The 14,842-nt window shown below is 44.3% G+C and overlaps 2 protein-coding genes across 3 annotated transcripts in view; one reads left to right on the top strand and one right to left on the bottom strand.

Moving 5' to 3' along the window:
- The window catches only part of LOC307189655 (uncharacterized protein), a 2,229,222-nt gene that overhangs the window by 2,162,741 nt on the left and 51,639 nt on the right, over window positions 1–14,842 (bottom strand). The window contains exons 1-2 of one of the 2 annotated variants that reach the window (XR_013829264.1): window positions 12,717–12,787; window positions 7,637–7,764 (exon numbers count right to left, since the gene is read on the bottom strand). The gene's annotated coding sequence lies outside the window, so the exon portion shown is untranslated. Of the gene's footprint in view, window positions 1–7,636; window positions 7,765–12,716; window positions 12,788–14,842 lie in introns of those variants that run through there. The other variant, XR_013829263.1, reaches the window with a different exon arrangement.
- ACO1 (aconitase 1) overlaps window positions 12,949–14,842 on the top strand; it is a 60,885-nt gene continuing 58,991 nt past the window's right edge. Inside the window, exon 1 of the mRNA XM_079927911.1 lies at window positions 12,949–13,081. The gene's annotated coding sequence lies outside the window, so the exon portion shown is untranslated. The remainder of the gene's footprint in view (window positions 13,082–14,842) is intronic.

Here is a 14,842-nt window from a genome sequence, read left to right as displayed (position 1 = left end):
CTTGCACAACCATTTTATCCTTGGTCATAGAGTTGTCCATTAGTCTGTGTCAGCTGTGTTTCTGTATAATTGTGTAGTGCTTTACAAGCATTGTTAAAGCCATTATGCATGATAAACATAAAAGCAGTGAGAACTATTATATCTTCCATCTTTTTCTCTACTTCAGAACAGTTTATAGGGCGGATAATTACCTGTTGTTTAAAAGAACCATCTGATGGCAAAAATCTGCAAGTCTGATGAAATATTCCATCGCTAAGGCTGTGGTGAAAAGGCACTGGGTAATTGAAATGCTTAACAATTCTACCACACCTGTGGAGATTATGAAATTGCTGCCTCTCAGCTCCAAATCTAACCTTTTGTACTCTGCTTTTTGATCCTGGGGCCAGGACTCTCCAACCACCTTTCTGCTTGGTCAGGTGGCTCTAAGTTAGGATGTGTCAGTGGGAGCCTGAGAGGCTACAGGAAGACGAAGGGACTTGCTTCTTCCTGTCTGCTTCCTGGGGGCTTCCTGTTTGTTTGCCGTTCCCAGGAGCCGGCCCTGCAGTGCCTTCACTCTGCAGCAGCAGGTACCTTTGCAGAGCAGCAGCCAAATTCAGTTTCAGTTTTCCCCATACTTGCAAACCCCTGTCTCCCACAGAGACATCAGAATCAGCTGGCCCTCTCCTCCTGCAAGGCCTGGGCCCCAGGCCCATAAGACTCCCCGTATCAGACTCAGAACCTCCCACCAGTCCAGCAGTGCCATCTCCTCGGAGTTCTGAGTTGCAGCTCCATAGGACCTCTCCTCTAAGTTTCCTCAACTGAGGGTTGGGAGCAGCTGCCTACAGTTGCTGCCTTTTGATACCTTAAAGTTCTCTTTTTACCTTCAGCTATTAATAACATTATACCTAATGAACAAGCCTTTATATTAAATTCTTTTGGTTCACATAACTGGTGTGGTCTCTGTTTCCAAATGTGACCTTGTCTTAGTCAGTTTAGGCTGCTATTACAAGTTACCATAGACTGGGTGGCTAAAACAGCAAACATTTATTTCTCATGGTTCTGAAAGGTAAAGTCCAAGATGAAGGTGCTGGCCTGGTCGGGTCCCGGTGAGAGTCCTCTTCTGGGTTGCAGAAGAAGTTACAACTGCTAACATTGTATGTTCACATGGCAGAAAGAGACCTAGCTAGCTCTCTAGACTCTTCTTCTAAGGGCACTAACCCCATTCATGAGGGCTCCACCCTCATGATCTAATCATTTCCCAAAGGGCCCACTTTCAAATACCATCACATTAGGGGAGTCAGGATTTCAACATATAAATTTTGGAAGGACATAAACATTCAGTCCATCATAGAACCCAACTAATACAGAAAAGAAGTGGGCAATATCTAGCAAAAATGACATGGACTTACACTTTGACCCATCAATACCACTGCTAGTACTCTATGCAGAAAGATATATGATCTTTCTTTGAAATGCTATTCATAATAGCAAAGATTGGAGACAAAAGTCTACCAATGGTACATGCACATAATAGGATATTATAAAGTCATAAAAAGAAATGAGAAAAGGCACTATATACAGCCATGGAGTGATCTCCATGATACGTGGTTAGGCAAAAAAAAAAAAAAAAGGCAAGAGGGAGAAAATGTGTGTAGGATGCTGCTGTTTGTCTAAGAAAGGAAAGAATAAGAACACAGTCACATATTTACTTTTATTAAATTAAGTTGAAGGATAAACCAAAAAATCAAAAAACAAGATACCCATTGGAGGTAGGAAAGAATAGGTTGAAGAAGATTGGGACAGAAGCTAGACTTCTCTACATTTACCTTGTTTTACAGATTTGACTTTAAGAGGTTCTGGTGAACAATTCCACCATGTAGGTGTGTATGTGGAGTGGGAGTCCCCACACCAACAAGCAATTCTTCAACACCAGCTAGGTGTCCTACAAATCAACTGAACACTGACTATACCTGGAGATGGCATCAGATCCCACAGGTTAAAGGCTCCATCCTATAAGACTGTCCCCCTGACACCCCCAACTTTAGACACCAATCACAAGCCCAGGTTATCACCTGTGCTCCTGACCAACCAACAGTAGATTGGAGGCTCCAATGACCTTCAAATTCAATTAACTTGCTAGAATGACTCACAGAACTCAGAGGAACATTTTACTTACGAGATCCATCAATTTATTATAAAAGGATATAACTCAGGAACGGCCAGATGGAATAGACACACAGGGCAAAATATGGGGAAAGGGCATGGAGCTTCTATGCCCTCTCCAGGCACACCAGTCTTCCCAAATCTCCACATGTTCACCAGTCTGGAACCCTCCAAACCCTGTCCCTTTGGGGTTTATGGAGGCTTCATTACATATACTGGGTTGATTAAATCATTGGCTATGACTGATTCAACCTCCAGCCCCTCTCCCCTCCCTAGAGACCAGGGGTTTGGACTAAAAGTTCCAGCCCTAATCACAGGTTAGCTCCTCTGGCAAACAGGTCCCATCCTTAGGTGATTTCCGAAAGCCACGTCATTAACATAACAAAAGACACCTTTATGCTCTTATCACTCAGGAAATCCCAAGGGTTTTAGGAGCTCTGTGCCAGGATCAGGGACAAAGACCAAACATATGTTTCTTACTACAAATCACAATATCACAACTTTGCAACCATAAAAATCATTTAAATAATCATAAATAATATTTAATTTTTTTAATGATGTATTATATAAACAAATAAACAAAAACTATATCCACCGAAAAGGCAGTGTTTCTACAAAGACCAATCCAACAGCAATGAGGACCCCTAGTGCCCAGGTTATGACTCTAAATACCATTTCCCACTAAGAGGAACCAGGGCTCCTTTGAGAAATGGCAGATTCTAGGTCAGGAGCAGAAAATGTACAAAGCAAGTAAGGAAGCTCTTGTTACACCAGAAAGCAAGAACAGTATCAAGGGACTTCCCTGGTGGTGCGATGGTTAAGAATCTGCCTGCCAATGCAGGGGACATGGGTTCGATCCCTGGTCAGGAAAGATCCCACACACCATGGAGCTGCTGAGCTCGCACGCCACAACTACTGAAGCCTGAGTGCTCTACGGCCCACGTGCTGCCACTACTGAGCCCATGTGCCACAACTACTGAAGCCCGCGTGCCTAGAGCCCATGCTCCGCAACAAGAGAAGCCACCACAATGAGAAGCCTGCACACCGCAACGAAGAGTAGGCCCCGCTCGCTGCAACTAGAGAAAGCCCACACATAGCAACAAAGACCCAACACAGCCAAAAATAAATTTAAAAAATTTTTTTAAATAATATGTTTAAAAAAAAAGAACAGTATCAAGGATGACTGAGTTCTGTCAAAAGGACTCAACTTGAAGAGATTCTATTAGAATATCGTCATTTGCAACCCCTAATGATTAATGAGTCTAAACATTGCTCATCAATGCCTGCTCACATTCACAAAAAAAGAGAGACAGTCAGATACAGTAAGTCCCCTACATACGAACAATTTCTGTTCCGAGAGCAAGTTCGTAAGTCCAATTTGTTCCTAAGTCCAACAAAGTTAGCCTAGGTACCCAACTAACACAATCGGCTATATACTACTGTACTGTAATAGGTTTATAATACTTTTCACACAAATAATATATAAAAAACAAACACAAAAGATAGAGAACACATTTTTAATCTTACAGTACAGTACCTTGAAAGGTATAGTGGTACAGTACAACAGCTGGCATACAGGAGCTGGCATCAAGTGAACAGGCAAGAAGAGTTACTGACTGGAGGAGGGAGAGGAGGTGGGAGATGGTAGGGCTGAAGGATCGTCAGCAATAGGAGATGGAGGGCAAGCTGCAGTTTCACTCACGCCTGACTTCGATGGAATGCATCTTTGAAATTTTGCAACTGGAAATTTCACAACTTGAAGGTTCGTATGTACTGGACTTACTGTATTATATACCTCCTGATAAAAGTACACAGTATCATCTTTGAAGTATTCTTGTGCAAAACATGGGAACCATAATCTAATCAAGCTTCAAGATACATGTATCTATTTGCAGGGGACAGAAGAACATATTAATGACATCATGGAGATGCAATTAGCAAAATCCAGGTGGTAGAACACAATTATTTCTGCAACAAATAAACTACAAGAAAAAAAATAGAGTGTAAATCTGTAACTTAACAGAGAAAAGATAATGGGCCTGATTTAAATAAATTGTTCCAAAAACTTTATAAGACAGGGAAATTTGAACATGGGATATTTTATGATTTTTGGAATTATTTTTAACTTTGTTACGTGATGATACTATAGTTACATTTTTAAAACAAAATATATAATACATGAAATTGTATAAAGACAGGTATTTACTTCAAAACTGTCAGGTTGGGCTTCCCTGGTGGCGCAGTGGTTAAGAATCTGCCTGCCAATGCAGGGGACACAGATTCAAGCCCTGGTCCAGGAAGATCCCACATGTTGCGGTGCAACTAGGCCCATGCATCACAACTACTGAGCCTGTGCTCTAGAGCCCGAGAGCCACAACTAATGAGCCCACGCACCACAACTACTGAAGCCCGCGTGCTTAGAGACCATGTTTTGCAATGAGAGAAGCCACCACAATGAGAAGCCCGCGCACAGGAACAAAGAGTAGCCCCTGTCGCTGCAACTAGAGAAAGCCTGTGCGGAGCAGCAAAGACCCAACACAGCCAAAACTCAAAATAAATTAAAACGTAAAAATTTAAAAAAAAACAAAAACTGTCAGGTGTGAGGAAGAATTGAGTGAGGATATAGAAGAAAGAAAATTGTCCAAGAATTTATAATTGTAGAGTCTGGGTCATGGGTATGTTGACTGAAAAAAAACATATGATGTAAAAGTAGTAAGTTTCAGTTTTATTTGGAGACCTTATTGAGGACAATAGCCCAGAAGACAGCCTCTCAGGTAGCTCTGAGGAACTGCTCTGAAGAGGTAGGGGAGGAGCTAGTTTATATATGAATTTTTTGGCTGGAAAATACATGTAGTCAAGCATACATCTTGGCGAAAGGTTACTGCTAATTACAAAAAAAGATATCTCAAGCTAATCAAGCTAATGACTTTAGTGTTTTTCTATGAATGGGAAGATGCAAGAATCTGGGGTCGTTGAAATTCTTCCTTAGATATGCATCTTAACTATCTAGTGGCCCCATACCCAAAGCACAGAATGCCATTTTCCCATTTTTCTCCATCCTGAATTCCCCTCAGGAGTGCTAAGACTAGGTGTGCTAAGACTGGGCGTGCTAAGGCGTGGGAGACTGCAGCGGGTTTCCATTTGACGGTTTGGATCAGGGTGACACTCTTTGTTCTTTTTGTTTACAGGTACATGGGGGTTCATTCTAAAGATTTTTATGCTTTTTTTATACGTTTATATTTTCCATAATAAAAAGTCCAGGGCTTCCCTGATGGCGCAGCGGTTGGGAGTCTGCCTGCCAATGCAGGGGACGCGGGTTCGTGACCCCGTCCGGGAGGATCCCACATGCCGCGGAGCGGCTGGGCCCGTGAGCCTTGGCCGCTGGGCCTGCGCGTCCAGAGCCTGTGCTCCGCAACGGGAGAGGCCACAACGGTGAGAGGCCCGCGTACCGCAAAAAAAAAAAAAAAAAAAGTCCATTTAAAAGGCAAAATCATCTCATGTAAGAACATTTTTGAATGTATCTCTTTGATAACTTTTCCTATTACTTGAGTGATTATTGTACTAGCCAAGTTTTTCATTTCTTCTAGAGTCAACTTTTGGTGATATAATAATGTCAACTTCATGTGTATTTATGTAGATTTATTAAAATAAAAAGCTTAAGCGATACATTTACCACTATGTACAGCTTTGGTTACCTCCAAAATATTTCAGGTGTCAGGGAGAAGGAGAACTGTGATGCTTTTTTTATAATTATTATTAGTGGAGCAATATATCCTATGTGCACAAAATAGCTCTTGAGAAATTCGAAGAATACAGATACTTTAAAACAAAGCAAACTCCAGTTAATGATTTTAAAATAAAACATATTACAAATGAAATTATATGATTTTATAAACATGCTTCAAAATTATCAGAGACGGGAAGCAGATATAGAAATAAGAAGACTGGCTATGAGCCAGTTGAACTGAGTGATGTCTATATGGATGCTCATAATACTAATATCTCTACTTTTGTAAATGGCTGAGATTTTTCATTATTTTAAATCTTTTAAATAAAGCTGAAAAAGTGACGAAATTAAAAAGTTCTAAATTTCCAGCTTTGCAGAATTTGGCACAGCTGCAAGACAAGTTTAATAAACTGAATTTTTTCCCCTCAATGTAAAAACAAAATTACACAACTAAATTTATGCCTGGTGATTTCAAGCAAACACCAGAGCATCCTTCACCTTCCCCAAAAAACACAGATACCTATCAGGGTTTGGGATTTTACCCTACTTACAAGCTAATAAGAGCCTGTTACTATTTTATGAATATGGGCAGGAGACAGGAGACTCCTAAGTCAAAGAAAAATGTTATTACTCAAGGCACAGCGAGCAGCATGAGCATCAAGTCCTTGCCTCGGGTCCCATGGGAGAGATGTGGAGGGTCCAGAAGGATGTAATACATACAACGGGTTTGTGCTACAGAAGAGGAGCACTGAGCTTGGGAATTCACTGCTTTTATGGCGATAACAAAGTCTGCACTTTGAACCCACATGTACCCATGACCCAGACTCAACAATCATAAATTCTTAGACAATATTGTTTCATCTATACCCTCATTCAATTCTTCCCCCCACCTAGTAATTTTGAAGCAAATGCCTAACTTTATATAATTGCAGTGCTCAAAGCCGCTCTCTGTAATCACCACCCTAAGGAACGGCCTGGGTAAAGAGTAGTCGGGACCTTGCGTACTTGGCATACCCAGCAAAAATGTGCAGGGCTGCTCAGGGCCCATGAAAGTTTGCCTTCCCCATCAATCTACCTGTTGTCCCTCCACGTCTTGGCTTCTGGCAAAATTCACAAACATGCCACTCTGTTGACCACTCCGATTAATTTAACTAACAGAGGCTAGAACTGAATCTGTTCAAATGGCCTCATACAGCATTTAATTAAGGTTACTATCAATAGGACTCCAAACAAGCCAGACAAAGTTAGCCTGTAGTATTGACCTCAAATATGCCTTTGGGGGTCCTGGAGTCAGACAACTGGCCCGGGGAGACCAGAGGATTTTATTTCAGACAGTCAGGATGTAGTCTAGTGTAAGGCCAGTCCATTATCCATTACAAGCCATGAAACAGAGTTTACACAGACCTGCTGATCTTTGGTGTCATTGCCAATAATTACAAAAGGCAACAGATAAGCCAAAAACAAAAAAAAACAAAAAAACACCCAAGACAAAACAAAACAAACAAACAAAAAAAACATCCATCCCCAATGGAGAGATATTCTATGGCCCATTTCCAGTCATATGCAAACCCAAACAGGCACAGGTAATTCTGATCAGGTTTTTCATTAAACTTGATTTGGATCAGTCTTAACATTGGTTAAGTCGCACGGGCAGTGTCACTGAGTGGTTGTAGCTGGCATAACCTAAAACCTCTCAAGCATCAGAAAAGCACGTGAATTTATAACAGTCAGAATGAAACAAGGTTGTGCCAGCCCGTGTGTTTGTACCTGCTTAAAGGGGGTCCGTGTTGAGAGCTGCTATCGATGGCATCAGGCACAGCAGAAGAATTAAGAATCAGCCATGTCCACAGAATGTCAGCTGCCGCTGCTATGTGACTCAAGTGGCAGTGGTGGATCTAGGGGACAAAGAGGTTATTAATTGCCCCCACCCTTACACATTTTGGGTCTAAAGTGTTCCCATCAGAGGTGCCAGGGTTGTTTAATCTATGAGTCTATAGTATTTCAATTGACAGACCAGATAGCAGACCAGGCAGCTAACTCATTGGCAATATCCCAAGAATCAATAAAAAAAAAAAATCTTTCATCAAAAGGAGTATTGGCCAGAGTTATGAGAATGGCCTTGAGTTCTGCCCACTATGTGGACAACCACACCAGTTTTCAAGATGGTATATATTGAGCAGCACTTGAACAGCTGAAGCAGCCCGGTGGACACTAACAGGATCCAACTAAGCCAAACCACCAGTGAACAAGGGTTAGGCTTTAAGGAGAACCTCTGTGAGTCAAGGGCCCCATTAAACCAATGGATTTATTTCAGGTTGTACACGTAATGGAGAAGAAAGTTTCTCCAAAACAATAGCTGCCCCTTTTTCATATACACTGAGATGCTGTTGGGGCCAGGTCACTGTGTCCTTAACTATACAATCTCCATTTGACAAGCAAGTAGACTGGAACTTTTCCTTATTAGTTGTCAAGTCTGAATTGACCCACCCAAAAGTGGGGACAGCAGGCTGCAGAGTCCTAAGCCCTCTATGCATGGATCAGGCGTTCAGCTTGGCAACACATTAATAGCCACCCCACCTTTTAAAAGGGGTGTACTTAGTGCCTGCATCCGGCAGGTGGCGATGTTGTACTGGGAAATTGCCTCTCTGAGCTGCCACCATTTAAGTCTTTAGAGCTGTGATTTCCATTTCTTCTCAGATTTTATATTCTTTTGGGAGACGGCCGGGAAGAGGACAGAGATTACCTCTCTACACGCCACAGTGCCTGAATGAAAGAATCCCTTCTGGACTTCATGAGCATTTACAATACAAGCATGTACAACATAAATATCAAGTAGATGTTCAGCAGTGAAAGACTCATTATCAAATCATTTTCTGGAAAAAAGTATTAAATAAGTCAGTAGGAGCAGCCTCAGAACAGTAAAATTACTGCTCCTGATTTCCAACACCTCCATCCCCAGGATGGGGAGTTTCTTTACCTGTGTGCACCTAAATCACAGGGCAGCAGCAGGGATCTCCATACTACCATAAGGGAGAAGCAGCCCTGAAAATTTGTGAATAAGGAATTCTAGACCATATGGGAACAGACCAAAGTTCCCTCCTAGAACATTTAAGCATCTCTTCCTTTCTGCAAAGAATTAATAACTTATAATCTCATGGTATCCAATGATTTCATTTAAATAAAATTATATTTGTTTGCACAGGGTTTCAAGCACAAGCTCTGGAATTAAGACCAAGCTTTGTTCAAATCCCAGCATCACCATTTACAAGTTATGTGACCTGAAGCAAATTACATAATCATTCTGAATCTCAGTTTCCTCATCTGTGAAATGGTAACATGCCACCAGATACAAAGTGTTCTCGTAAAGATTCAATGGGACATTTAATCACATTTGGTTTTTATTATTAGCTTTGTTGAGGGGAACGGTGCTTAATTGTAAAGCCAATGGCCAGAGGACCCTGGTTCCCGGGGAAGGCAGCTCAGGAGTTCAGGCATTTAGGCAGTAAGAAAGCACAAAAATTAAGACTATGAGAGGCATGGAAGGGGATGGCAGTTGGATATCTGTGGGGGGCCAACATAAGCCTAAGAACTGCCTTTCGTTTTTATGAATGTAGCATTTTTTTGTAGAAGAACAGAAAACATTTATCTCAAACTTCCTCTGGTATGAGGAAGAAATACATTCAGTGATGAACTCAGGCATTCTTGAGTCATACCAAACAGGAATTTCAGAAGGGACCACTTTATACTTCATTCATTGCCATACAGATATCTCCCCTCTACTATGCTAGAGAATACGGAATGGTTCTACTATGCTAGAGAACACTGAACACCAATGGAGAGCACAGAGTAGAAGGCAGTAATTAGTCAGCAAACTTGTACTGAACACCTTCTATGCGCCAGGCTCTGTGTTAGGGGTGATGAGCAAATTGACATTATCCCACCTTCAGGGAGGGTACATTTCCAGCTTGCAGCTCCCTGGGGGCAATCTGCTGAACATGCAAGAGCAGAATCACCTGTAGTATTTAGAGCCCTCAAACTCTGAGCACAGATCCTACTCCTGAACTAATTCTAGGTCGGGGCACTGGAGGCTGTATTTTTAATAAATTCTAACACCCAGTTTGGGAACCACCACTGGTGTTACTCAAAGGGTAGTCAGACCCTCACACTCAGTCTGTCTAAGAGTGCAGTATAGGAATGTGTTTTTTCAATGAACCTCGAGGTTTGAGAACTGCCATGCTAGACTGCCTTTCTCTCTCTCTCTCTCTCTCTCTCTCTCTCTCTCTCTCTCTCTCTCTCTCTCTCTCCCTCTCTTTCCCTTTTCGGCCACGCATGGCATGTGGGATCTTAGTTCCCCCGACCAGGGATCGAACCCATGCCCCCTGCAGTGGAAGAGCGGAGTCTTAACCACTGGACCTCCAGGGAAGTCCCTAGACTGCCTTTCTCTTACACCACTTCCTTTCTATTAGATAATATGTGTGAAAATGCATTATGACAGCAAAGCATGATGCCAAGTTAGTGGGGTCCAGTTTATACAAGCAACTGAAGTCAATGTGGAGTATAATGAGGCATTCCTCACAGCTTAACAGGTCTCTGACCAAAACCTCATGATTCTTTCTCTTTTTTCTTTTTAAATTATTTTATTTATTTATTATTTTTGGCTGTGTTGGGTCTTTGTTGCTGTGAGCGGGCTTTCTCTAGTTGCAGTGAGTAGGGGCTACTCTTCATTGCAGTGCGCAGGCTTCTCATTGCCGTGGCTTGTCTTGTTGCAGAGCATGGGCTCTAAGCGTGCGGGCTTCAGCAGTTGCAGCATGCGGGCTCAGTAGTTGTGGCTCGCAGGCTCAGTAGTTGTGGCGCATGGGCTTAGTTGCTCCGCAGCATGTGGGATCTTCCCGGGCCAGGGCTCGAACCCGTGTCCCCTGGATTGGCAGGCGGATTCTTAACCACTGTACCACCAGAGAAGTCCTCATGATTCTCTTTATAGTAGCATAAGCTTCTGGCAGGTAAGGCTGATAGAACAGTGCTGTTACCTCACTGAAGGCCCTTCTGCCACTGGCCCCTGGAGCGGATTCATGGTGCCTGAGCAGTTACCACACCTGGAGGGCTTCCTCTCAGAAGGCCCTTAAAGTCTACACATTCCTCTGGGCCACTTGCAGAATCTTTTGTATCACCGAAATATTTATTAGGCGAAACTTGTATGAGCATAGCGATATGGTTCTAACCCCCTTAAATGCTTTCTCAACACACCATGAAATCCAAACTCAGGATGTGGGATTCAGGATGAGGAAGAAACTGGATGGGTTGGAGGGGACAGGCAGATGTCTAGAGAAGACACTGAACTGCCCCTTTAGATGTGAAGAATGGCAAGTGCCTTGGGAATACTCAGGTGGTTATGCCCCACAAATGGCTGCTGACAAAGAGTGTGGAGATCTGAAGAGGGTTAAGGTCAATGACAGAGGCAGAGGGGACTTCAGCTGGAAGTTTGCATACAGACTAAGTAAATGAAGCAGAATTCATCAATGTATGGAGTCACATGTGAAGTGAGAGGAGAAAGAGTGCAGTGAAAGGGCCTAAGAAAGAGGGACCAAATTCAGAAGTGAATCATGAGAGCAGAAGGCTCTAAAGCCAAAGGAGGTTAACATCTCAAGGAAAGACCTGTCAACCAGTGTCAAACACCACAGAGCAGTCAGCAAGGGCAAGAACAGAAGAGAGGTCACTGGATTTGCAATCCGCACATCACTGGTGACGTTTCCCAGAGCAAAAGAGCAGAGTGATGTGGGAACTATTTCCTTCATGGTTTTGGCCAGAGTGTTTACTAATAAATCTCAATTCCTTTTATAGTTCTGATTTAATTATTTCCTGTCAAGGATTACCAGCTCTTATATTATATGTATGTTATCACTGAACATTAAGAAACTTTGCTTTTTGAAGGGCTCCCTCAGTAAGAACCAAAATGTAGCTGGATGTCTTTTCTCCCTACCCCTCAGCTTTCCCTACACTCTAACTTCCGAGGCGACCCCAGTATTATTTTTCGGGGTTTGTGGTGAGCCTCTGGTATATGGTGGCCACTCAAGGAAAGTTTGCTCAATGAATGTGAATGCAAGGACTTTAGGAAGTGGGTGGGAAGAAAGTCTTCTCCCATACAGTAAATACGTAATATTTACTATAGTAATATGAAATATAGCAAATATGTTCTCTTTCAAAATTAAATATAACCAGGGAATAGCTGTACCCTGCAGTGCAACATGATGAAGTGTGGGCTTAGGAGTCAGATAGAGCTGAGGACTGAATCCCAGCTATGGATGTCTGTAAAACAGGGTCATATTCCTCACTTCATGGGGCAACTGGAGGAACCGAACTAAATAACATATGTAAAGACCCCATCATCGAAGCCTGCAAAGAGTAGGAGCGTGGTAACTAGTAGAGGTCAGTATCAGTATCAGCTATTAGTTAGTCATCTTATAAGCTGTTTATTCAGATAAGATAGAAAACGACAATAACTCTCTATATAAGTTGGGCAGGAAAACCTCACCTTTCATCTAGAAAGATCTAATCACCCACATTTACCTCAGCGGGCGCAACTCCAACCAACCTACGGAAAGTAGGCGCGGTGAAGAAGGCCCTCTCAGTGTATGCTGAGCCATTTCTCTGACTTCTGACAGGGTGAACAGCGTACATTAGGAAGAGTTGTTACACGTTAAAAATAAATAAGTTGATTAAACATTGAAACTTTGTACTCCTAGCCACGAAAACGTTGAAGTCCCGCCAGGTCACTCAGCACGCTTTACAAGGCATTAAAGTGGCGATGGGGTGAGGGCAAAAGGGAGAGAGGGGAGGTGACCACACGTACCGGGGTGCCAGATAGGGAAGCCTCCAGCTTGACGGCCAAATCATTTTAAAAAGTGGCATTTTCCCCTCGTCCCTTCGGCTCCCCTCCTAGAGAGCTGGACAGTCACACTCCAAGGCCGAGTGAGCGAGTCCCAGGCCTGGGCCCGCATGGGAGGAGCCTGCCGCTGGCCCCTAGCAACCCTCCCTCCCGCGGGGGGCGAGGTCTCCTTCGCCCCGCAGACCCCGCCCCGCCCCGGCTCCGCCCCTCGGCCGGTGGCCCCGGGGCGACAAGGGGAGGAGCTCGGCGTCTGGAATCGCGCAGCGCACGGGATCGTGCCCCGCAGCCTGGTTCCCGGCCGCCGGTCGGAGCCTGCAGTGCAGTTCGCGGTAAGTGAGTACGTCGCGGCCCGACCGACGTCCGGCCCCGGGCGGGAGCGCCGGCCGCCCTGGCCCTGGCAGGGTGGGCGCGAGTCCGCGGCGCCCCGGGCACCTTCCCTGAGCCTGGACTGCCCGGACTGCAGCGCGCCGGGCGGCCCGGGGCGGGGATCCGGGGAAGGCCGAGGGGAAAATCGGGGACTAGTTCCTGGGGACTGACCCCTTCGCCCTGTCCCCAGCCTGTGCTGAGCCGAGGACAGGTCTTGGGGACTGGAAATGGCTCTCCTAGGCCTTCTTTGTCTGGGCTGTGCGGGCCGCCCAGAGTCCACGCTGAGACTGTTCCGGCCGACTGAACTGGGGAGTCCTAACCTCAGGGAGGGTGTGCGGGCCTCACCGGGGAGTCCTCGCCGAGCTGGGGGTGGCGGGATAGGGAAATCCTCAGAGGTTCTGACAGATGGGGGAAAACACACCAAGTGGTAAGAGGAAAACGGAGTGCGGGGGGGGAAGAGACCCTCGGTGGAAGGGGTGGGGATAGAGCCCATCCTAATAGATTCAGAGATCCAGGAAGGAGCACGGGCTGCCTTAACTAATTCAGCCAGCACATCAGAATGGCACATCTTCCTTCCTGCCACATACATAACCCTCCTTACAGCGGTGTGTGTGTGTGTGTGTGTGTGTGTGTGTGTGTGTGTGTGTGTGTGTGTGTGTGTGTGTGTGTGTGTGTGTGTGTGTGTGTGTGTCTTGGCGGGGATGGGGGTAGGGAGTCGGGGACAGCCTCTAGGGTAGCAGTTCTCAAACTTTTCTGGGGGCGGTGCTCAAAAACCCCTTTAGACTCTTAAAAATCAGTATACTAAGGAACTTTTATGTGGGTTATATATTTCAATATTTGCCAAATATAACTAAAACTGAGAATATTTTACTATATTTAGTAATGCATTTAGACATAATAGTGGACGTATTGTACATAACGTATCTTTATGAAAATAACCATCCTTTTCAAAACAGAACGTTACTGAGATGAGTGACATTGTATTAATTATATTTTTGCAAATCTCTTTAATGTCAGGTTTAAGAGACAGCAGCTAGATTCCTTTTTTGTTTTTCATTTGCTTTTTCATCAGCTAGATTCTTATATCTGCTTCTGCATTCAGTCTGTTGCAGTATTACATGTCATATAGCCTCTGGAAAACTCCACTGTGTACTCCGGAAAATGTGAGAGTGAAAATGTCAAATAGCATCTTGGCATTGTTACGAAGGTGGTTTTGACTTTGTGGATCCCTAGAGTCCCCTGCACCACACTTTGAGAGCCACCGGTGTAGGAAATGCTTCAGAGGCTTAAATCATTGGGCCTGCTTCTTGTTTGTGACCCTTCCTCTGAATGGGAACACACACCACACCATGCATGGATGGTTAACCTCTGGTAGTTGCAACCAAGCTTGACCCCACTCTGGAAACCAAGAACTAGGTCCCCACATAAGGCATGATGAGCCCTGCTGGCCTCCTGAAAACTGGCAAGGCTCTCAGATGCCTTTGGTTATTTCTGTTCCTGCAGAGGTGACCTGTGCGTAAGTCCAGACTGTAGCAGTGATGTGGCACACAGGACCCACGCATTCGGAGACGTGCCCATGGGGACCCCATGCCAAGTGTGGAGGGGTTTGTGTGAGAGTTTGCAAGTGTTTGAGAAGTGATTTGCAAAAGAATAGGGAGGCGTGTTGTTGCCTTCCTGTCCTCCATGATCATTTCTGTTTGTGGTTGAGCAGCCTTGAGTTTATG

Source organism: Stenella coeruleoalba (assembly GCF_951394435.1).
Source record: "Stenella coeruleoalba genome assembly, chromosome: 7".
NCBI lineage: Eukaryota > Metazoa > Chordata > Mammalia > Artiodactyla > Delphinidae > Stenella > Stenella coeruleoalba.
The sequence above is the reverse complement of the archived record's forward strand: the minus strand, read 5'-3'. Positions and strand labels throughout refer to the sequence as shown.